Source organism: Staurois parvus, unplaced genomic scaffold (genome assembly GCF_062004578.1).
Source record: "Staurois parvus isolate SC_StPar_1 unplaced genomic scaffold, SC_StPar_1.0 ptg000132l, whole genome shotgun sequence".
Taxonomy (NCBI): domain Eukaryota; kingdom Metazoa; phylum Chordata; class Amphibia; order Anura; family Ranidae; genus Staurois; species Staurois parvus.
Window position 1 is genome coordinate 7861267 of NW_028317928.1, and position 25234 is coordinate 7886500.

Below are 25234 nucleotides of genomic sequence, written 5' to 3' on the forward strand. Positions count from 1 at the left end.
AAGACTGCGGGACCAGTACAGCATGTTTTGTGCATGCGCAGTAAGAAACCGGCTGTGAAGGCACAAAGCGGAGTTCCGCCCAAGTCGGCAACTAAAAATACTGTAGCTGTTTACTTTTTAATAGTAGGGCACTTACCTGTCCAGGGATCCAGCGGTGTCCTCGCCCCGAGCCGATTCTACAATCGGCCATCGGGTGATGGCGCCACCATCTTAACTAAAAGAAACTGGCAGCGAAGACTTGCGGCTTCACAGCCGGTTTCCTACTGCGCATGCGCGAAGCGTGCTGTTCTTTGTGAATGGGCCGCAGTCCTTTAGGACCTGTAAACTGGGACCGCGGTGAACTGTGTGTTTCACTGTAAGCAAATTGTTTTGTATGGCTCTGCTATGCAGAGCCATACAAAGCAGTGTGCAGGAGCTGACAGGGGAGAGATCTGTGTTGTTTACATACACAGGTCTCTCCCCCATTGGTAATACTAGGCAATCAGTGGGTGCCGAGAGGAATCACGGATGATTGACAGCCGAGGCTGCGAATGCCAGCACGGGTAGGGCACACACACCCCCTACCCGAAAATGCAGAATCACGTATATATACGTGATTTTGCGCTCCTGCGCCACCCCGTAGCAGTATTTCTGCTATAGGGTGGTGTGGAACCGGTTAACTAAAGGAACCCGACAGTGAAGCTTTGCGGTTTCACAGCCAGTTCCCTACTGCGCATGTGCAAAGCGCGCTGTCCTTTGTGAGTGGGCCGCAGTCCTCTGGGACCACGATGAACTGAGCCTGAAAGTGGGAGCGGGTACCTATCTAAACCCCCTCCCTCCCAAAAGGTGCCAAATGTGACAGAGGAGGTGGGGGGAGGAGGCAGAAAAGCGGAGCTTCCACTTTTGAGTGGAAGTTCGCTTTAAGAGGCCGGCACCTGCCTCCAAAGCCGGTTGAAGAATCGGCTCGGGGTGAGGACATTGCTGGATCCCTGGACAGGTAAGTGTTCTTATAATAAAAGTCAGCAGCTGCAGTATTTGTAGCTGCTGACTTTTAATTTTTTGGGGGGAGTGTGGAGCTACCTTTTTAAAGTGGTTGTAAAAGCTCGAGGTATTTTACCTTCATGTATTCTATGCATGAAGGTAAAAAAAAACACCTGTGTGCAGAATCCCCCCAGCCCCCCTAATACTCACCAAAGCCACTTCTCGATTCAGTGATGTGCACAGGAATCTCGGCTATCCCGGGACTGCCTCTTTTCATTGGCTGAGACCGCAGTGGGAGCCATTGGCTCCTACTGTTGTCAATCACAGCCTATAAGCCATTGAAAAGGGGGGGGGGCGATCCGCGGCTCTGTGTGTGAATGGGCACACAGAGCAGCGGGTGCCCCCATAGCAAGCTGCTTGCTGTGGGGGCACCCAACAGAAGGTAGGGGCCAGGAGAGCTTGCAGGGGACCCGAGAAGAGGAGGATCCGGGCTCTTCTGTGTAAAACCACTGCATACAGTAGATAAGTATACAGTTGTGGCCAAAATTATTCAACCCCCACTGAAATTGAGTGTTTTGGCCAGTTTGACATTGCTTTTGATCATTCAGTCATCTTGCTTACATTTACATTAAAGAGGCACTTGTAGGTCAGACAAATATAACATAACAGTTATAATGAAATAACCACAAATGTCTTTTCTGTGCTCACAGCATTATCAGTTTTATTCAACCCCCAAGTGACATTCAATCTTAGTACTTAGTACAGCATCCTTTTACAGTTATAACAGCTTTTAAACGTGAAGCATAGCTTGACACAAGTGTCTTGCAGCGATCTACGGGTATCTTCGCCCATTCTTCATGGGCAAAGGCCTCCAGTTCAGTCACATTCTTAGGCTTGCGCACTGCAACTGCTTTCTTTAAGTCCCACCAGAGGTTCTCAATCGGATTTAAGTCTGGTGACTGCGATGGCCACTCCAAAATGTTCCAGCCTTTCCTCTGCAACCATGCTCTAGTGGACTTGGAGGTATGCTTGGGATCATTGTCCTGTTGAAAGGTCCAACGTCTCCCAAGCCTCAGGTGTGTGACGGACTGCATCACGTTTCCATCCAATATCTCCTGGTACTGAAGAGAATTCATGGTACCTTGCACACGCTGAAGCTTCCCTGTACCTGCAGAAGCAAAACAGCCCCAAAGCATGATTGACCCTCCACCATGCTTCACAGTAGGCAAGGTGTTCTTTTCATCATAGGCCTTGTTCTTCCTCCTCCAAACATAGCGTTGATCCATGGGCCCAAACAGTTCTAATTTTGTTTCATCAGTCCACAGAACACTATCCCACAACTTTTGTGGTTTGTCCACATGGCTTTTGGCATACTGCAGTCGACTCTTCTTATTCTTTGGAGACAGCAAGGGGGTACGCCTGGGAGTTCTGGCACGGAGGCCTTCATTACGCAGTGTGCGTCTTATTGTCTGGGCTGAAACTTCTGTACCCACATCTGACAAATCTTTTCTCAGTTCCTCAGCAGTCACACGGGGACTTCTCTCCACTCTACGCTTCAGGTAGCGCACAGCAGTCGAAGTCAGCATCTTCTTTCTGCCACGACCAGGTAGCGTTTCAACAGTGCCCTTTGCCTTGAATTTGCGAATGATGCTTCCTAAGGTGTCTCTTGGTATGTTTAACATCTTTGCAATCTTCTTATAGCCATTGCCCTTCCTGTGAAGAGAAATCACCTCTTCTCTTGTCTTCCTGGACCATTCTCTTGCCTTCACCATGTTTGTAACCACACCAGTAAATGTCTAGAAGGAGCTGAGTATCACAGTCATTTTAAAGCTGCCTAATTGGTGCTTATTATGCTTGATTGCTGCTCGGTGACATCCACAGGTGTTTTCAATACCTGATGGAAAGCACCTGTATGAACCTCTGTTCTTCAGAGTGGTAGTCTTTAAGGGGTTGAATAATTGTGGCAATGAAGAAACCACATAAGAACCATTTACTACTGTATTACATAAACAATTGATGTCATTTTAGTTGCATTTGGGTAGTTACAACGTCCTTGTAGGATTTGATTCTGAATACAATTCCAAATGTACACTATAGTCCCTAAACCCCTTTACAGCATTGGGGGTTGAATAATTTTGGCCACAACTGTAGATTTTTTTTTTTTTTTTACCACTTCCAGACACTTACCCTCCTTCCTATCTAGGCCAATTTTCAGCTTTCAGTGCTATCACACTTTGAATGCAACACTGTACCCATATGAATTTTTTAGCATTTTTTTGAGACAGATAAAGCTTTATTTTGGTGGTATTTATTCACCACTGGGATTTTTATTTTTTTTGCTATGTAAATGAAAAAGTCCAAAAATTTTGAAAAGTGTTTTTCTTATAAAATTTTGCAAATAGTATTTCATCATAAATCTTGGCCAAAATTTATTCCGTTATATTTTTAGTAAAAAATAACCCAAATTAGTTTATAACCAAAATTATAATTTTTAAACCTTTTTTTTTTTTTTTTTTTTTTTACATACTGTCACCCTAGCAGTACCATGGTGACACTGTACTACTTGTGGGGGGGGGTGAGGATTTTTTTTTTATTTTTTTATTTTACACTGATTGCTTTTACACCCATAAAGGCTGTAAAAGCAATCATTTCTCCTTCTCTCTAGCTGCATTCTTGCAGCCATTGAGAACTACTGTGTGAGCTGTGATAGGTCACAGCTTGTCACATGGTACAAGGCTTTTGTGAATAGCCTTGTACCATGTGACCTCTGATCATTCACAGATTTCACACGTAGTAAGCAATGATGTCACAAGTGACATCTTGCTTACTACTTTGCATGTGATCACTGATTGGCCAAAAAAAGCCTTTTGAATCACTTTAAGGTAACTGAAAAAAAAAAACCTAAAAAGAGGGTGCACCAGCCATGTGCAATACTATCAAACTATATATTGAAAAAAACTGGGAAAATATACTCACAAGCGTTCGGTATAAAAAGGAACATCGATACTCCAATGCAGGCCATACACGGGTCGAATTCTGAATGATTTTTCGATCGAAAACATTCGTTCTGTAATCTGATTTCGAAAATCGGTCATTTTTTTCACTAATATTCCAGCATGCCTGATAAACGAAATGGGGAGTAACCATGAAAATCGGCCGGTGCCATTGCCCCACTAACAGAGCGAAAATTGTTCTGAGGTGCGATTTTCGAAGGAAAAATTGTCCAGAAATCGACCCATGTATGGCCGGCCTAACACCCAGTCACATGTGCTGTGAAGATGATACCCATACGCAAGGAGCAGAGCTTACATGTTTCTAGGGCAGAACTCTTTTCATCAGAGCCAGCTTATTCCTTTTAGTATCTTTTTCATTCTATTTTCTCTATTCCATTGGGTTTATATAGTTGTCATAGGTACATAGCTAGTTTCAAAATCGATACAGTTCAGTCCATATACGTATATTTGGACACAGGCACAATTTTCATACTTTTGGCTCTGTATGCCACCAGAGGGGTTCAACAGAAATATCAAGTACACATTTTAGGAACTGCAACTATTTTTATTCACAGTCCCTCCATTTTCAGGGGCTCAAATGTAACTGGACAAATTAATATAATCATAAATGTTCATTTGTAATATTTTGGTGAGAATCCTTTACTGGCAGTGACTGCCTGAAGTCTGGAACCCATGGACATTACCAAAGACTGGGTTTCCTCTCTGATGCTTTGCCTGAAGTCTGGAACCCATGGACATTACCACAGACTGGTTTCCTCCTTTCCGATGCTTTGCCTGAAGTCTGGAACCCATGGACATTACCACAGACTGGTTTCCTCCTTTCCGATGCTTTGCCAGGCTCTAACTGCAGCAGTCTTCAGCTGTTCTTTGTTTGTGGGTCTTTCTGCCTTTAGTTTTGCCTTCAGCAAGTGAAATGCATGCTCAATTGGGTCAAGATTAGGTGATTGACTCGGCCATTGCAGAATATTCCACTTCTTTTCCTTCAAAAGCTCCTGGGTTGCTTTTGCAGTGTGTTGTGGATCATTGTCCATCTGTACTGTGAAGCACCGTCCAATCACCTTTGCTGCATTTGGCTGAATCTGGGCTGACAGTATATCTGTAAACACTGCAGAATTCATTCGGCTGCTTCTGTCTTCTGTCACATCATCAATAAACACCAATGACCCAGAGCCACTGGAAGCCATGCATGCCCATGCCATCACACTGCCTCCACCATGTTTTACAGAGGATGTTGTGTGCTTTGGACCATGACCTGTTCCAAGCCTTCTCCACACTTTTTTCTTCCTGTCATTCTGGTACAGATTAATATTAGTTTCATCCATCCAAAGAATGCTTTTCCAGAACTGGTCTGGCTTTTTTAGTTTTTTTTTGGCTTTTCTATCCTTCAGGCTTATGAATGGTTTGCACCTTGTGGTGAACCCTCTGTATTTGCTCTCGTGAAGTCTTCTCTTGATTGTAGACTTTGACAATGATACGCCCACCTCCTGGAGAGTGTTCTTCACTTGTATGGATGTTGTGAATGGGTATTTCTTTACCATAGAGAGGATCCTGCGATCATCCACCACTGTTGTCTTCCGTGGACGTCCATGTCTTTTTGTGTTGCTGAGCTCACCAGTGTGTTCCTCTTTCCTCAGAATGTACCAAACTGTTGATTTGGCCACTCCTAATGTTGCTGCTATCTCTATGATGGATTTGTTTTGTTTTTGAAGCCTTGCAATGGTCTGTTTCACTTGCATGGACAGCGCCTTTGAACGCATGATGTAGGTTCACAGCAATAGATTCCAAATGCAAATCCCACACTTAGAATCAAGATCACTAGAGGGGTCACTGGTGCCTGACACCAATCAGGGCGCCCTATTTAAACAGGTCAGGTCTGTGCTCTAATTGCCGTATGGTCTTTTCTGTATCCTGTGTTCCTGAATTGGATTGCTTTGTTGCTGACCCTGCCTGACCTTGATTTGCTGACTGTCTGCTGCTCTGATCCCTGGCTTGCCTGACCATTCTCCTGTCTAACCCTGCACGTTTTTGATCTCCTGTTACCGAACCCGGCTTGTGACCAGTTTATCCTTCTGTCTACTGTTTTGTACTGTTCTGCCTCCACCGCTACCAACGCGGCCTGCCGACTCTGCTCTTTCTACCTCCTTACATCAGGCTCTCACCTGCTTTACACCTCCGGCCAGTGCTTCTACCACAGCTGGGTGCACCCAGGGGCCGCGACCTGGTTTCGGCCTGCTCCAAGTCTATCCCCACCATCAGGGGCCCTGGTGAACAAGCAGGTCGGGGCTTAGATTCCGCGCCTTGGGGAATTCCGGTCTGTGGAACGCTAGAGGCTACCGCGGGCAGGTCCATAACATCTATATAGATCTTTATATCAGTAGAGGGGTCACCGGCAGAAGGAAGGAGGTCCCGATTCCTCTATATAGATCTTTATATCACTAGAGGCATCACCGGCAGGAGGAAGGAGGTCCTGATTCCTCTATATAGATCTTTGCATCACTAGAGGCATCACCGGCAGGAGGAAGGAGGTCCCAATTCCCCTATATAGATCTTCTAGTCTCTCCATTGCTGAGGTTCTGGTTGGGACATGAAGATAGTTTCTATGGACTACAAAGTCCCTGAAATCTCCCATCAGCATCTTCCAGTAAATAGGGTAGTCTCTTTCCTAACTTCAGACATACCCCACTGACCGAGCTATCCCTATGTTCAGGGCTTCAGTCTTTTTTCCTAGAACTGAAAGTTGGACTCCGACTCCATTGGACATCACCTAGATGTTCTGGGATCTTCACAGGTGGCCTCCCACAACATTTGTCTGCTTTTCTGATGAACTAGTACCCTGACTGGTTCCTCCAGGGATTGAGCAGCCCAAGTCCAATAGGCAGACCCAACACACAATCTCCTTCGGACCCCTCAACCCTGGGTTCAGCCCATTCATCACCATTTTAATCGATCGTCCAGCATTACTTCTCACATCAAGCATTGTAAGAGGCCAGAAAGTATAAGAAAGACTTACAAGAAGGTACAAGGGCAGCTACTCAGCGCTGAATTGGGTCCACCTGTATCCAGCCTGACCTCATTTATAAATATGGAATATGAAGTTAACCCATTTTCCCCTTGATATGTATACACACGCTGTCCATTAGATTGCAAGCTCTTGGGAGCAGGGCTTGATTGGTTTGTACTGAGAACAGGAGCATGCTGCCAAACCTGTAATGGTCCTGCAATCATCTCACAGCATGTCAATTAAAGTGGAAGCTCTTGAGTACAAAGTTGATTTACATGTGATTAGGAACACGCCACCAGTAATGGCCGGCAATCATCTCATACAACATGGTTAATTAGATTGCCAGCTCCTAGGGGCAGTGCTGATTTGTACAGGGGTGGACTGAGCATTTGGAAACTCTGGCACTGCCCGAGGGCCCGGGGTCAGTAGGGGGTCCCATGAGATGCCCCTGGTACCTTTTTCATAGGCTTTTTTGAGTTTGGGCAAGGACAGGGCCCCATGAGTTGTCAGTCCGCCCCTGATTACGAACCTGCTTTCAAATCCGTAATGGCCAAGCAATCATCTCACAGAGCCTTTTTAACTGGATTGCAAGCTCTTGGGGAGAGGGCTGATTTATACAGGGATCTAGAAAGCTGCCATATTAGTAATGGCCCAGCAATCACCTCACAGCTTATTGTCAATTAGATTGCAAGCTCTTGGGGGCAGAATTGATTTATACAGTGATCTGGAACCTGCTGGGCAGATTAGCAATGGCCAAGCAATCATCTCACAGGGAGTTGTCAATTGGATTGCAAGCTCTTGGGGATAGGGCTGAATCAAACATGATTGGAAACATGCTATCAAACCAAGAATGGCCCAGCAATTATTTCACAGCACGTTGTCATTTAAATTGCAAGCTCTTGAGGACAGGGCTGATTTATACAGTGAATGGGAAGGCTGCCATTTTAGCAGTGGTCCAGCAATCATCTCACAACTCACTGTCAATTAGATCGCAAGCTCTTGGGCACAGAATTGACTTTTTGTTGATTAGGAACATGCTGTCAGATCAGTAATGACAGTGTGTCAATTATATAGCAAGCTCTTGAGGACAGGGCTTATTTATACTGTGAACGGGAAGGCCGCTATATTACCTATAGCCCAGCAATCATCTCAGCTCATTGTCAATGAGATCGCAAGCTCTTGGGCCAGTACCACATAGTCCTGATCACGGTATAGATCTATCCCCAGCAATCATCTCAGGGCTTGTCAATTGGATCACAAGCTCTTGGGGACAGGGCTGATTCATACAGTGACCAGAAACATGTTAACATCAGCAAAGGCGAACAGGGTTGACGGTCTGTACTGCGATTGGGAAAGCTGTCATTTTAGTAATGGCCCAGCAATCATCTCAAAGCTCATTGTCAATTAAAAAGCAAGCTCTTGGGCACAGAATTGACTTTTCATTGATCAGGAACATGCTGTCAGATCAGTAATGGCCAAGCAATTATTTCACAGCATGTTGTCAATTAGATTGCAAGCTCTTGAGGACAGGTCTGATTTATACAGCAAGCTGGAAAGCTGCCATTTTAGTAATGGTCCAGTAATCCTCTCACAGCTCACTGTCAATTAGATTGCAAGCTCTTGGGCACAGAATTGACTTTTCATGGATCAGGAACATACTGTTAGATATGGCCCAGAAATGATCTCACTGTCAATTAGATCGCAAGCTCTTGGGGACAGATTTGATTTATACAGTGATCAAGGACATGGTGTCAGATTAATAATGGCAATCAGCAACCATCTTGCAGCATGCTGTCTACTGGATTGCAAGCTCTTGGGGACAGGGCTGATTTATATGTGATTGGGAACATGCTATCAAATCAGTGATGGCCCAGTAATCAGTTAACAGCTCGTTGTCAATGAGATTGCAAGCTCTTGGACCACTCTGTGAATTAGTTCTGTCCCCACGCAATCATCTCAGGGCATGTTGTCTATTAGATTGCAAGCCCCTGTGGACAGAGCTGATTTATAAAGCCATCAGAAACATGCTAAGAGGTCAGTAATGGGAACAGGGCTGACGGTTTGTACAGCAATTGGGAAGGCATTGTCAATAAGAGTGCAAGCTCTTGGGGACAGACTGATTTATATTCATCCCATAGCTTATATTTACTGTTTAGGTCCTCTGGCATCTGTCCAGTCCATGGATATGGGGGCAACACCATGGCTAAGTAGCTCACCCTCTTGCTTTGCAGCCCTGGGCTCTGGTCACACCCATATAATACGCCTATACGAGATACGGCGAGTAAATAGACACCGAACATGTCACGCTTTAAAATTGCGCACACTCATGGAATAGCGACTATGGTGCTTAAAAATCTTAATAGGCGCCACTTTAAAATTTTTTTACAGGTTACCAGTTTAGAGTAACAGGAGGTCTAGCACTAGAATTATTGCTCTTGCTCTAATGTTCCCGGCGATACCTCATGTGTGCTGCACATATGCGTGCTCGATTTACCTATGCTTCTGCACGCAAGCATGGAGAGATGGGGGTGATTTTAAAAAAAATTTCTTATTTATTTTTTACACTATCCCTTTTTATTTTATTTTTTTTTTTTTACCTTTTATTCCTATTGCAAAAAATTTAAACATCCCTTGTAATAGAAATATGCATGACAGGTCCTCTTTAAGGAGAAATCTGGTTGTCAAAAAGACCCAAAACCTAAAAAAAAACAAAAGATCAATAAAAAAATATTATGGAATGTTTGCTTTAAAAAAGAAAAAAATACTTTACATCCGTCACCAACCGGAAGTGACGTCATGACGTTGCTTCGGTCCTCTATCACAATAGAGATGATCAGAGATCATAGTCTCTCCATCTTCAGCCGGCCGCACCGTCTGATCGCTTTTCAGGCGCGCCAGTTTTAATGGCAAGCCCAGGAAACACTGGCAAGCGGGGGGAGGAACGGAAAGTGATGCAGTGGCTGGAGAGGCAGTAGGACCGCTTTCAATAAAAAAAAAAATACTGGATATTAGATATCAGCCATAATCCTGGTCAACCACCGGAAAATCACAACGTTTATATACGCATTGCCATCTTCAAGTGGTTATGGAGCCAGTTTTCCACCTGGCTTGGTCTGGTACATGGAGACCCCCTCACTGCTCTCACCAGCTGCCTCTCTATCATCCCTATTCCACTGAAGCTCCAGTTCCACCAGTAGAGGGCGACCATCTGCTATGTGAGAGGAGGAAGTGTCCTCAGTACTGGATGGGTGGTGGCCATTTTGTTGTAGACCAGAATAGGAGGAAGAGGAAGGCTTTTTCAATCTAAAACATCCTGGTAGGGATGTGATGGTGAGAGTGTGTGCCCAGAGAGGAGAAGGTAAGAATGTCTTCTTATTATGAGAGGAGGGGGTGGGGTGGACTGGATGTGAGGGGGGGTCATGTGATTGGGGAGTCTGGTCATGTGCTTTTATATAAAGCTGACCGGTGGGATGGTTACATTTGATGTTGGGCTCTGCTTGGAGACGTTCCCGGGAAATATCTTATTGGTCCTTCTGCAGATAGCCTTTCATTTCGTTCTGTCTATTTGGGACTTCGACTGTCCTTTTTTCTTTCTCCGTTTTAATCTCTTTTTACTGATAATTTTTGTAACGAAATAATCAAAACAGCACAAAGAAATCGATGTTTTTGTGTCCTCGCCGGAGGGGAAATAGGTACAGAAATACGGGAGGATTATTCCCTCAATTCCTCAACGACGGGGTCTCCAGTCTTTCCAGCATGAGGGACACTTTATATCAGAAATACCTTCACATCAGAATCCCTCATCTATACAGAGTCCTCCCTTTACATCGGAGCCCCCCTTTTTCATATCAGAACCCCCTCTTGACATCAGACGTTTTTTCTTTCAAACCAGAAATCTCCCCTCTTCACTTCAGAGGTCCCCCTTTCATATCATAAGTCCCCTTTTTTTACATCAGAGGTCCTCTTTCACATCTTAGTCCCCCCCTTCACATCAGAACCCCCTCTTACCATCAGAAGTTTCTTCTTTCACATCATAAGCCCCCCCCTTTTCACATTAGAGCCCTCCTTTCACATCATACATCCCCTTTTTTACATCAGAGGTCCCCCCCCCATTTCTCGTGTGAGGTCCCCCGTTTCACATCAAAGCTCCCCTTTCTCATCATAAGTCCCCCTTTTTTTTATCAGAGGTCCCCCTTTCATATCAGAGGTCCCCCCTTTCACATCAGAACCCACTCTTACCATCAGAGGTTCCCCCTTCTCACATCAGAGGTCCCCCCTTTTCTCATCAGAGGGTCCTGCTTTCACATCAGAACCACCTCTTACCATCAGAAGTTTTCTCTTTCACATCAGAAGTCTCCCCTTTATATCTGAGTCCCCTTTTTTTTTTACATCAGAGGCCCCCTTTCATATCTGAGTCCCCCTTTTTACATCAGAGTCCCCCTTTTCGCATCATAAGTCCAAATTTTCACATCAGAGGTCCTCTGTAGGATTTTCTGAGACATGTATAATACTTCTTTAGTGTCTATAGGCAATTTTGCAATTAAGAGAGCCGGTGAGATAAAAAATAAAGTGTGATTTTATTTTATCACACAAAGGCTTAAAATAACAATGTAAAGCGTATCATGAACAGTTCCATGTAGAAAAAAACCAAAAATATCAAAGCAGAAGTTTAAAGATAAGTCACCATTATTTTCATGGCGGATTGTCCTTCATGTGGTCTTGTCTTGTGATGCTTCTTCTTCAGAGTCTTTCTGGAAGTAGACGTTAGTGACTATTTCTTGTCTTGCAGCACCTGTTCCAGCTTCTCAGAATGTTCTTATGCGTGTCTGTATGGACAGACGTGTGTGTGTGTGTGTTTGAGTGTGTCTCTTAAGACGCCTTTTTATGATGCTAGTATGCATCATAATTAGTGATCTTAGAACCTTGTATGGCAACAATACTGCTTAGCAGAGCAATTTCATTGAAGGGAGGGGACGCTACATATATGGTCTTTTGATTGACAGGCACATATGTAGTGACCATAATAAGCTGGTGATATTACATCAGCTTGCTCATATTTAAATGATAATATAAATTAAGAATGTATCTTTACAACATCTCAATGTTGTATAACCACAAATCTACATATGTTACATTACCAACATATAAAACATAAGCTAAGTCCATGCAGATACTATTAGTATACATTATGTAATACTTATTCTATTTTGATTCACTTCTAACACCCTTGACATTCTACACCAGAGTCCTGTAACCAGCTATGCCTTATTATAGAATACTCAGCTTTCAGCTGGTTAATTCAGCCATAACTGAAGAAATTAACACCATCACTGGTTACAGGCCATTCACACATATTAGTATTAATTATGATTAATCATAAAAACCAAATATTTTGCAAGCCTGCCATTAATATAAGTGCCGAATTATGAATTTGATATAATAATATTTATCATCTTCTTTCACATCTGAGTCCCCCGTTTCACATCATAAGTCCCCATTTTTACATCAGAGGTCCCCTTTTTGTGTGTATATATGTGTGTGTGTGTGTGTGCATGTATATATGTATGTGTGTGTGTGTGTGTGTGTGTGTATATATATATATATATATGTGTGTGTGTGTGTATATATATATGTATATGTGTGTGTGTGTGTGTGTATATATGTATATGTGTGTGTGTGTGTTGACATATATATTCTATATCTGTGTATGTTTATATATTTTGGGTCCTGAAACAGCCTAAACAAAGACAGAATTCATTTCTGGGGAAACGCCTCTAAACAGGTCACCTGATTGAAGATGGAAAAGGAGCCAAGTCACACCACAGAGAGGATATTAAACCTCACCCTGGAGATCATCTACCTGCTGACCGGAGAGGTGAGGAGGATTCTGGGAGGTCACATGACATCACTCCTATCTCTATTAATAAAACACAGCCCTGACCGGAGAGGTGAGGAGGATTCTGGGAGGTCACATGACATCACTCCTATCTCTATTAATAAAACACAGACCTGACCGGAAAGGTGAGGAGGATTCTGGGAGGTCACATGACATCACTCCTATCTCTATTAATAAAACACAGACCTGACCGGAGAGGTGAGGAGGTTTTTGGGAGGTCACATGACATAAAACAGACCTGACCAGAGAGGTGGAGGATTCTGGGAGGATCACTAGGCATCACTGTCTTGTTAATAAAACACAGACCTGGCAGTCATGTCAATGAATTGTGAATGTTTGATCTAGTTGGGATGGTGACATACTCTGTTGTTTTGGCTTTATTATAGAATTATATAGCTTTCAAGTTATCTGATGGCTTAGTTGCTTCCAACATGATGAAGACCCAGGGCGCCAGTACAGATCATCCATCGCACTCCTCAAGAAAGAACAAGAAGGTTGAAGACATCACCCAGAAGATCATTGATCTGCTGACGGGAGAGGTGAGCGGTGCCGGGAATTCTGGGACATTCTGCAGTAACAGACAAGGGATGTGTCTGGATGGTGACTGTATCATTGTGTGTGTCAGGTTCCTATAAGGTGTCAGGATAGCTCTATCTCTTTCTGCCCAGAAGAAAATAACTACTTAAGACATGAGGATCTGGAAAAGGACAACATGGTGGAAAACCAGACACCCATCACCTCACTGGGTAGGAGGAGACTTTCATTTCTTGTATTGAGGATCCACCAAGATACACACATCCTCTGATATAAAGACATAGAAACAATGTATTCAGTCAGTGTGTGTGTTTCCTACAGATGGATCCAGTAATGGGAACCCACCAGAGAGATGTCCCCGTCCTCTGTATTCCCGGGACTCCACACAGGAACATCAGGAGGTCCCTCAGGACGATCAGGTAATTGGAAACCAATATATTAAATATCACCAATGTATGCTAAGAAGCAGATCCATGAAGCACTACTCTTTGGGTTTTGGGAATGAAACTTGGGTGCTACCATCTTTGTGAGTTGTAGACTTACTGCAACCCATTTGGAATTACATCTACTAGACCAGGGGTGGGCAACTTTAGCCCTCCAGCTGTTGTAGAACTACAAGTCCCATGAGACATTGCAAAACTGACAGTTACAAGCATGACTCCCAGAGGCAGAGGCATGATGGGACTTGTAGTTCACCAACAGCTGAGGGCCACCAGTTGCCCACCCCTGTACTAGACCAAGGTGTGAGGACACACATTCTCAGTGCAAGAGCAAAACATAGGACATGAGTTCCTCAAAAGATCAGTAAGAAACCTGTGTTGGGTTTTTTTTTTCTTTTGCAGTATCCTACTTTGTGACCATTTCTATGGCAATACTGCTTTTATGTTCAAGAGAATTCCATGCAAAGAATTTAGTTTTATCCTATTGCAGGTTACACTAAAGGTATACCAGATTGATTATAAAACAGAAGTTAAAGAGGAAGCAGAAGATCCGAATGTGATGGGTGATGAGCCATGTGAGGAGGAGGAGGATATCCCTCCAGAGATCAGCACAGGTGAGGAATAAACACTAAATCCAGAGAAGAGTCCCAGATCCTCCTTGTTCAGTCACTACAACCATCTCTTCTTCTCCCCCCTCCTCTGTCAGTAGACAGTAATGGGGGGGGCAGTATGTGCCCGGTGGGGGGGTCAGGAGCCATCAGCCTCTATTAGACTCTGGCTATGAGCCATGTAAGGAGAAGGAGATGCCTCCCAGAGATCAGCACAGGTGAGGAATAAACTCTAAATCCAGAGAAGAGTCCCAGATCCTCCTTGTTCAGTCACTAAAACAATCTCTTCTTCTCCCCCCTCCTCTGTCAGTAGACAGTAATGGGGGACAGTATGTGCCCAATGTAAGGAGGAGGAGATCCCTATGTGAAAGGCGAAGGTCCATGTAAGGAGGAGGAGATCCCTCCAGAGATCAGCACAGGTGAGAAATAAACACTAAATCCAGAGAAGAGTCCCAGATCCTCCTTGTTCAGTCACTACAACCATCTCTTCTTCTCCCCCCTCCTCTGTCAGTAGACAGTAATGGGGGGACAGTATATGCCCAGTGGGGGGGTCAGGAGCCATCAGCCTCTATTAGACTCTGGCTCTCCTCCTCACATCATGTCATTGAGACGTGACCAGTCTCCCCCCACACACACACTCTGGGGTCTCTCATACATCTCAGTACAAGGGGCTTCAATCTCATCTTTATTCACAGACCCCGGAGACTCCAGAGAGACTCGGAGAGATATCAAAGCTGGAGAGGAAGAAGGACATGTTAAGATTAAAGAGGAGGAAATTCTGGTAGAGATCGGTATAGGTGAGTAGTAAACACTAAATAAAGAAAATGGTCCAAGATTCTCATTGTTGAGCTGTTATTTATAAAATGTGTCCTTAATGGTCACTATAAATGAGAAGCCTATCCTAAAAATCATAATTTTTTGTACTTCCCATAAAATCCAATTCTTCTAGTTCATTAAAGTGCCACTAAACCCACATCATAAAAAACTGTCAATAAATGCCACATTAAATGCTATTCATACTCACTCAGTCACTGTAAGATTAGTTTTCTGTATTTTGCAAAAAACCTGGTTGATCCTGCTGCTCTCTATCTCCCCCTGCTGTCCATGTCCCCAAAGCAGCTGAGGATTTTGCAGAGCAGTGTTGGCAACTCTGCACATGCTCAGTTTTTTCAGCAAGTTTATATCCTGAACATTTCCCACCTATCACATCTTCCAAGGAGCAGGGCCCTCCTATCCCTCTTGTATTGAACTGTATTGTTGCTGTATTGTCTCCCGTTATATATTGTAAAGTGCTGAGCAAACTGTTGGCGCTATATAAATCCTGTATAATAATAATATCTGAGCAGCCCATGTGACTATAGAGTCACACATGTGGGCGTATACACACTGGTAAATGACAGCCCACTCCCTCCCTCCTCCTTCATGTCCACTAACCAGCTAAACACAATGGCGGGGATGGGATAAAAAAATCTTGATTGACAGAGGCTTCACCTTCCACTTATTGTAAGACATGCACTGGAGGGGCATGACACAAGCTGTGACTGGCAGAAATCCACCCACACCATGTAATTGCAAAATAATAAGAAAGATTTGCTTTTGAATATATATCTGTATGACATAGTTACATAGTTAGTCTGGCTGAAACAAGACAAAAGTTCATCCATAAAAAAAAAAAAAAGTTATAATCCTACACCCACAGTTGATCCAGAGAAAGGCAAAAAACCCAGTCCAATTTGCTTCTGCAGGGGAAAAAAAATCCTTGCTGATCCCCCGAGAGGCAATCGGATATTCCCTGGATCAACTTTGCCTATAAATGTTATATCCAGTTATATTCTGTGTATCCAAGAAAGAATCCAGGACTTTCCTACAGCAATCCACTGAGCTGGCCAGAACCAACTCTTTAAACGATGATAGCGTTCCTTCATTTTTATATTTAATGAAAGCTCTTTTCTTATTATTTATAGCTTTATATTATTTATGTATTCCAAAGGCTGTTTTTTTTTTTTTTTTTAACACATGACCAGCAGCAGAGGACTGCAAGCTCCTCCTGCCACTGTTTCCCTGCAGACAGGCTGGGAAAGAGCTTGGTCATGTGACAGCTGTGTATTAAATAGGGGAAAAGGTTGTTGGTTGTGCGAAAGTTACGTCATCATGGGCTCAGCCAGTCAGAAGGCACATGAACCCGAAAGGAAGACCGAGGGAAGGCGGAAGCCCTGTCAGTGGTGACAGCGTGCCACTGTAGGGCTTCATTCTAAGGTAGGTACTTTATAATGTGCTAGTAAGGGATACATACTAGCGCATTATGCCATTGTCTTGCAGGTTACAAAAAAAAAAAGGCAGCGGTTAAACCGTAAATGTTGTTTCACAAGGTGAGGGTTCACATATACTTTGCGTTCATGTCCTCTTCCCTCTCCTATTTGCCTCAGATGGACAACAGATCGTGAAGAACAAGGAGGAATTTTCCATTTTGACTTCAGGAAATGGAAATGACGTCACGTTGCGGTTTCCGGGAGAAGACCACACTACCCTAAATCTCCATCCAGCACTCCTCCCCAGTGCAGGTCGATTATCCACTGCCTCTACACCTGGGGGGACTTTTCCAGATCACTCGGCTCCCATCACCCACCATAGAGGTCATGGAAAGTTTCTTTGTTACATGTGCGGGAAATGTTTTACCAGGAAAGAAAGTCTCACCTTACACCAGAGGTCTCACACGGGGGAGAAGCCACATTCGTGTTCTGTATGCGGGAAATGTTTCCTTCGGAAATGGTGTTTGATTAATCACGAGAGAACTCACACGGGAGAGAAACCGTATTCATGTGCGGAATGTGGCAAACGTTTCATGCACAAGTCAAATCTTGTTTTCCACCGACGGATTCACACAGGCACTCCAGCGACAGATCTGCACAAGCCGTACTCCTGTTCAGAGTGCGGGAAATGCTTCAAAGTAAACGCCGGTCTTCTTCTGCATCAGAGAACTCACACTGGAGTGAAACCATATTCATGTTCGGAGTGCGGGAAATGTTTTTCTATGAGCTCAGCTCTTGTAAAACACAAGAGAATTCACACCGGGGAGAAACCGTATTCCTGTTCGGAGTGTGGGAAATCCTTCAGCCAGAGGACCCACCTTGTTTTACATGAGAGAACTCACACCGGAGTGAAGCCGTATTCGTGTGAAGAGTGCGGGAAATGTTTTACTGCAAGTTCAGCTCTTGCTAAGCACAAGAGGACTCACACGGGGGAGAAGCCGTATTCCTGTACAGTTTGTGGGAAAGGTTTTGCACGGAAAGAAAACCTTGTAGTTCATCATAAGATTCACACCAGGCAGAAGCCGCATTCATGTTAACAATGAAGGAGGTGCTTTCTGTAAAAAAAAAAATATATATTTTTGAAACTAACCTAAAAAATTTTAATCATTAAAAAAAAAAAAAAAAAAAAAACAAACAAAACTTTGAATCTCCACTCCTCCAATGGAATCAAAGATTATATCCCCTCTGGGGTGTGACAGTAGGTTACTCATTGTAACATCTAAAACACAATCTGTACCTATGGCGCTCTTCAAGCCATTGTTGCCTCTAAATGGAGAACGCAAAATTTTGATCCGTATCTAAACATTAGCCGCGTTGTTAGAACAATAAAACAATTTTGCAGTTTATATTTATTAAAATAATTGCATTTCCCTGTTCACAGATATAGTGAATGCGGGGTCCGAGGAGAGCGGATATAGTGAATGCGGGGTCCGGGGAGAGCGGATATAGTGAATGCGGGGTCCGGGGAGAGCGGATATAGTGAATGCGGGGTACGGGGAGAGCGGATATAGTGACTGCGGGGTCCGGGGAGAGCGGATATAGTGACTGCGGGGTCCGGGGAGAGCGGATATAGTGACTGCGGGGTCCGGGGAGAGCGGATATAGTGACTGCGGGGTACGGGGAGAGCGGATATAGTGACTGCGGGGTCCGGGGAGAACGGATATAGTGACTGCGGGGTCCATCAGTGCAGCCTCATCAGCGCACATCAGTGAAGAAGAAAAATTACTTATTTCAACATTTTCTGTCTTTTTTTTTTTTTATCAAAAAATAAAAACCCCAGTGGTGATCAAATACCACCAAAAGAAAGCTTTATCTGTCTCAAACAAATGATAAAAATGTCATATGGGTACAGCGTTGCATGACCGTGCAATTGTCATTCAAGAGCTGAAAACTGGCCTGGGCAGGAAGGGGGTGAAATTGCCCGGAATTGAAGTGCCTCTTGTAGAGGTAGCTCTCTTAATTCATATCCTGCATCAAAGTTGTGTCCATCATCTAAGCAGAAGCCCGGTTTGGTTCCTCACGCTGTGTGATCATTTCTGGAGTAAGTTCGAGGAGAATCCATATCTGTTACAAAATGCCTTAGGAGACCATCTGCGTTAGATCTGAGTTTCACCTTTTTGGTCCATTCCCAGGCTAAGGCACCCCACACGGCAACAAGTGTCCTGCAGACCGCGTTCCATGTGTGCAATGACTCCTAGTTCATATATCAAATTGAATCAGCAGATTCTAGAGCTTGAACTTGGATACTGGCTTGGGAAGGGTTGGTCTTCAGGATTGAGGTACCCATCTCAGAAGATCTGAGTAGGCAAACCAGTTTAGATAAGGGTTTGGGTTACAGGGAGGGTCACGGATATAGGGAAGGTTGGTGTAAAGATTACAGGGAAGGTTAGTGTTAGGGTTTCAGAGTGTGAACGGGACAAGGAGGGTTACTCTGAGTGTTCTGGGGTGGTTGGGGTTTCAGGGAAAGTTGATGTTAGAGGGCGGGTAAATGTATGAGCTATTTGGTGGGTCAGTGTTAGGGTTAATGTGAATGTGGCAGGATTAGTAGTGTTGGGATTACAAGGATGGTTAGGGTTAAAGGTAAGATAGTGTTGGGGTTCAAGGAAGGTTCAGTATGAGGATTACACATAGGAGTGGTATCGGATTATCTGCAGGGTTAGTTTGAGCATCTCAGGCAGGATTGGTGTTAGGGTTATACAGGTGTTTAGTGTTAGGGTTGTAGGGTTGTAAAGAGAATTAGTGTGAACATTACATGAAAGGTTACAGGCAGGGCCGACTTTAACTTGAGGCAAAAAGGGTACACTGCCCTGGGCCCAGTCATGGTTGTGGGGCCCATAGCAGCTGCCCTTTGAGCCCGCGCTGCCCATACTTGCCAGTGGTTTTCCAGGACAGTCGGGAATTCTAGTAGGCTGGTCTGCCGGGTTACTGCAGCTTAGCATAGAAGTGTCGCCTGTTAGCACTGTGAGAACTTGGTCTCAAGAGTCATTACTGGTTGTCACTGCCCCCACTGTTTTCAGTGCCCTCCTGACCCCCCTGGTGTGTTCGTTCCTGACACCCAAGGTGTGTGCCCTACTGAACCCCCTTGTTTGTGCCCTCCCAGCCGCCGTACTGTGCTTTCTCGACCCCCATCGTGTGTTCCTTCCTGACCCCCAAGGTGTGTGCCCTACTGAATGCCATGGTTTGTGCCCTCCCGACCCCCCTGATGTGTGCCCTCCTGACCCCCCTGGTGTATTCCTTCCTGACCCCCAAGGTGTGTGTCCTATTGAACCCCTTGGATTGTGCCCTCCCAAGCCCCATGGTGTGTTCCTTCCTGACCCCCAAGGTGTGTGCCCTACTGAGTCCCCTGGTTTGTGCCCTCCCGACCCCACTGGTGTGTTCCTTCCTGACCCCCAAGGAGTGTGCACTACTGAACCCCCTGGTTTGTTCCTTCCTGACCACCAAGGTGTGTGTCCTACTGAACCCCCTGGTTTGTGCCCTCCCAACTTCTCTGGTGTGTGCCCTCCCAGCCCCCATACTGTGCCCCCCCGACTCCCCTGGTGTATGCCCTTCTGACCCCCCTAGTTTGTGCCCTCCTAGCCCCCGTACTGTGCCCACCGACTCCCCTGGTGTTTGCCCTCCTGACCCCCCTGGTTTGTGCCCTCCCAGCCCCCATATTGTGCCCTCCAAACTCCCCTGGTGTGCTCCTTCTTGACCCCCCTGGTTAGTTTCCCCAACCCCCCTGGGGTGTGCCCTCCCTGGCTCTGTACTGTGCCTTTCCAATCTCCCTGGCGTGTGCCCTCCAAGCCCCTGTACTGTTCTCACCCAAACCTCCTGGTGTGTGCCCTCCCAATCACCCTGGTCTGTCTCCCCCCCGACCCCCTGGTGTGTGCCCTCACAGCCCGCGGACCGTACCTTCCTGACTCCTCTTTTGTGCACCTCCTGGCCCCCTCCTGTAATTGATCACAGCAGAAGCCAATCAGCGGGTGCCAGCCAATGGATGAGCGTCGGCACCTACCAATCGTCTACCAGGGAAAGAGAATCCAGCAAATTACCTAGTGAAAACAGCACAGACAGTACCCATTACACATAGCTAGGCTCACAGTTAACCCCTTGACCACCCTAGATGTTTAACCCCTTCCCAGCCAGTGCAATTAGTACAGTGTCAGTCAGGGGCGGACTGAAAACTCATGGGCCCCCAGGCAATAGGGGATCATGGGGCCCCTGTGTCTTTGCCCAAACTCAAAAAAGCCTATGAAAAAGGTACCAGGGGCATCTCATGGGGCCCCCTGCTGACCCCGGGCCCTCGGGCAGTGCCCGAGTTTTCAAATGGTTAGTCAGCCCCTGGTGTCAGTGCATATTTTTAGCACTGATCACTATTAGTGTCACTGGTTCCCACAAAGAGTCAGTTAGTGTCAGATTGCCCGCCGCAGTATCACAGTCCCGCTATAAGTCGCTGATTGCCACATTACTAGTATAATAAAATAAATAAAATAAAAATTCCAATATACTGTAGATTATAGTTTGTAGACGCTAAAACTTTTGCGCAAACCAATCAATATACGGTTATCAGGATTTTTTTTTTTACCAAAAATATACAGCTGAATACATTTTGGCCTAAATTTAAGAAGAAATTAGATTTTTTAAAATCTTTTATTGGACATGTTTTATAGCAGAAAGTAAAAAATATTGTTTTGGGGTTTTATTTTTTTCAAAATTGTCAGTCTGCTTTTGTTTCTAGCACAAAAAATAAAAAACTCAGAGGTGATCAAATACCACCGAAAGAAAGCTCCATTCGTGGGAAAGAAAGGACATAAATTTCATTTGGGTGCAGCGTTACTTTAACTGACAATTGCGCGGTCATGCAACGCAGCACCGTGTTGCAAAAAAAATGCCCTGGTCAGGCAGGGAGGGGGGGATCCTCTGGAGGGCAAGGGGTTTGAGTGGATGTGAGCTGTAACTGGATAACATTTACTTTGACAAAGTACTGAGTATCATAAACATTCACCTTTTTCCCCCCAATAAATATTGTTTTTACATTTTTGTTGTCCTTTTTTCTATTCTCAGTGCTGTTGATCTTCTGCAGCCTCTTCCCGTTTACTTTCTCCAGCGTAAGCTGCACATTGTTGCCCTGGACCAGCATCTTGAGAATGCTAATAGAGGGCCACACTTATGCAATGCATGTCAGCATGGTGGTAATAATAATAATAAGCAAACTTAGATAAATAAATAAACAAAAATATAAAGTCCCATAAACCTAAAGTCCAAAGTAAAGTCCAAGTGTCCAAAAATCTTTGCAAGTGATTTCCCAATAAATCTTTATCCCCGGATCAGATTGGTGGTATATTCCAGAAAATCTTCCAATACCTCAAAGAAAAAAATCTCAATATAGTATATTACCCCAAATATTAAAATAAAGTGCCACATGCAGGTACAAAACCAAAAAGTGCCACAGCAATCGTGAGATCTTAGAGTTAATAATTCATTTAGTAACTCCACTGCACACAATATAAAAGTGCATAATTACCCCAACATAGATAAAATCAGCATAGAATCCATAGTATAGATGAGAATGCCTCCAAACATAGTTGTAATATCTTCTCCAGCCATTGCCCATAGACCTCATAAACAGACCAGGAATCAGTATATGTATTAAAAGATAAACATATTTTATTGTAGCAACTTACATTAAAATTTGATGAGAACAGCTTCCTGTAGTGAGATAGTCCAGACAAACCCCACTCCTTAACAGTAACTCTTATTTAAAGCCACTTATCACTTCAGAAGGAAAGCCAGGCACACATGGAAGTCTCCAGGGTTGGAACAACCGCGCGTTCCAGAACCCAAAATGGCCGCCACGGCACTTCCGGAAAAACGTTAATACGTCACCACGTCACGTGCCCCGGACGCGTTTCGTCACATCCGGACATTTTCAACAGGGATACGGATGTGTGTCCTCACTCGCTTTAAATATCCGCTGGCTGGAGAGGCGGACTCCAGCCGCGGCCATCTTACATTCTGGAAAACTTCATATATACATCTATGCGTCCCAGGTATATTCCGGTTGGCAAGAAAGGGCAAAAACTCTATGTTGGGGTAATTATGTACTTTTATATTGTGTGCAGTGGAGTTACTAATTGAATTATTAACTCTAAGATCTCACGATTGCTGTGGCACTTTTTGGTTTTGTACCTGCATGTGACACGTGTGGCACTTTATTTTAATATTTGGGGTAATATACTATGTTGAGATTTTTTCTTTGAGGTATTGGAAGATTTTCTGGAATATACCACCAATCTGATCCGGGGATAAAGATTTATTGGGAAATCACTTGCAAAGATTTTTGGACACTTGGACTTTACTTTGGACTTTAGGTTTATGGGACTTTATATTTTTGTTTATTTATCTAAGTTTGCTTATTATTATTATTACTATTTTTGTACTTCAGGGGAAGGAATGTTAAGTAACTTATTGGGGTTTTGGTAGAGGAAGTGAGTGCTATTTTTTATATTGATGTCATCATGGTGGTCTTTGGTCTCCAGCAGGGGTGGACTGACAACTTATGGGGCCCCCGGGCAATAGGGGATCATGGGGTCCCTGTGTCTTTGCCCATACTCAAAGCAGACTGAAAAAAGCCTATAAAAGGTACCAGGGGCATTTCATGGGGCCCCCTACTGACCTTGGGCACTGTCCGAGTGCTCGAATGGTCAGTCTGCCCCTGGTCTCCAGTGAGGTATTTGATAGGGTGACAACACAGGAGCACACTTGGGAGACAGTTGTCACCCTAAAACAGGAAGTGATTGAACAAGGACCCAAAAGTAGAATGAAAACCTCAGCAGTTTTTAGCTATACACATTGAGCAAAATACTGTATATTAAACATTTCCCAGTTTGTTAAAATTATTACTCCCGGAACTTGCAGTTTACAACCTTCAAGGCTGCTGGCTCCTGCTCTGTCAGTGCTGCTTCCCTGAACTTCCAGGGAAAGCATTAATGGAGGACAGTGCAGGTCAGTCTGTTAGCTTAGAGAAAAGTAGGGGTAGGAGGTGGAGGGAGGAGCAGGCGAGAGTATCTATTGATGCACACCGTGTAAGGAGACCCTGAAAGCAAGGGTGGCTTTATAGCACAGGTGTCAAACACAAGGCCTGTGGGCCGAATCCGGCCATTTCATGTGGCCTTTGCACCTCTCCTGCAGGTACCCTCTTGTCTCAGCCCCCACCTTGTCTCAGCAGTCAGCAGCAGAGAAGAGAATAGAACTCCTCTGCCAAATCCTGCAACTCTCAGTGCAGCTGCAGCACCCCCTCATCTCTGCCTCCCCTGGTCTCAGCAGTCAGCAGACTCTGGTAACTGACTCCACTCCTCTTCTGGTCCTCCTCCAGACCCTGCACTTTCTGCTTTCCAGCTCTGCTCCTAAAGGGGGTGCACGGTTATGTTAGGGAGGGTGTGAGATTCTTGACATCTGATGTAATGGGTGGTGGGGTGCTCTGGACATCTAGTGTTACAGATACAACCGGCCCTATGAGGGCAACCATAATGCTGACACGGCCTGCAATGAATTGGAGTTTGACACCCCTGCTCTATAGGATGCTGCGGGAGAATGGAGCCACCCTGCAACAGAAGACCTGGGGCACCAGCTCAAACAAAAACATAGCAAAGGATTAAAACAGTAAAGAAGCTGTGTAGTCAATAAGCGATTAAATCAGCTGCTGAAAGTGCATAAAGCCCAGCCCTGGGCAAAAAAAGATTTTTTTCTCCCACACAGTGGAGCTGTGCCCGCACTGCTCAGGTTTACTGCATGTTTTTTTCTAGGGAAGAGTGTGTTGCATTTGAGATATATATATATTATATATATATATATATATATATATATATACATACACGTATACAGGCTCACCTCGGTTAAGGAATTTAATTCGTTCTGCAGGACTTTTCGTATTGCGCAAAATTCATAAACCGAAACGCGGTTTCCCATAGGAATGCATTTAAAAACCAATTAATCCGTTCCAGAGGTCAGAAGTAAAAAAAAAAAAATATTTTATCTGTTCAAAACTCTTTATAAAGTGCACTTTAAATGCATAAATACTGTACAGGGACACGATTAAAAATTAGTTCTTAAATGCATTGAAAACCAATTAATCTGTTCCGGAGGTCAGAAAAAAGTAAAAAAAAGTTTTATCTGTTCAAAACGCTTTATAACGTGCACTTTAAAGACATAAATACTGTACAGGGACATGATTAAAAAAAAAATTTGTAAATGCATTGAAAATCAATTAATCCGTTCCGGAGGTCAGAAAAAAGTAAAAAAAAGTCTTTTATCTGTTTAAAACTCTTTATAAAGTGCACTTTAAAGGCATAAATACTGTACAGGGACATGATTGAAAAAAAAATTGTAAATACATTGAAAACCAATTAATCCGTTCCTATTGTGAAAAAAATTTGTAAACCGAGGCATTATTTTCAATGGATTTTCATTCGTAAACCGAAAATTAACCGAGGC

The 25234-nt window shown here is 44.2% G+C and overlaps 1 protein-coding gene and 1 pseudogene across 2 annotated transcripts in view; one reads left to right on the top strand and one right to left on the bottom strand.

Annotated features, from left to right (window-relative positions):
* The window catches only part of LOC149466280 (uncharacterized), a 42979-nt pseudogene extending 21202 nt beyond the window's left edge, over positions 1-21777 (top strand). The window contains exon 8 of the transcript XR_016312162.1: positions 17085-21777. The product of XR_016312162.1 is annotated as an uncharacterized LOC149466280 (transcript). The remainder of the gene's footprint in view (positions 1-17084) is intronic.
* Positions 1-25234, bottom strand: part of LOC149466279 (uncharacterized) — a 139235-nt gene that overhangs the window by 31702 nt on the left and 82299 nt on the right. The gene's annotated exons all lie outside the window — the stretch shown is intronic.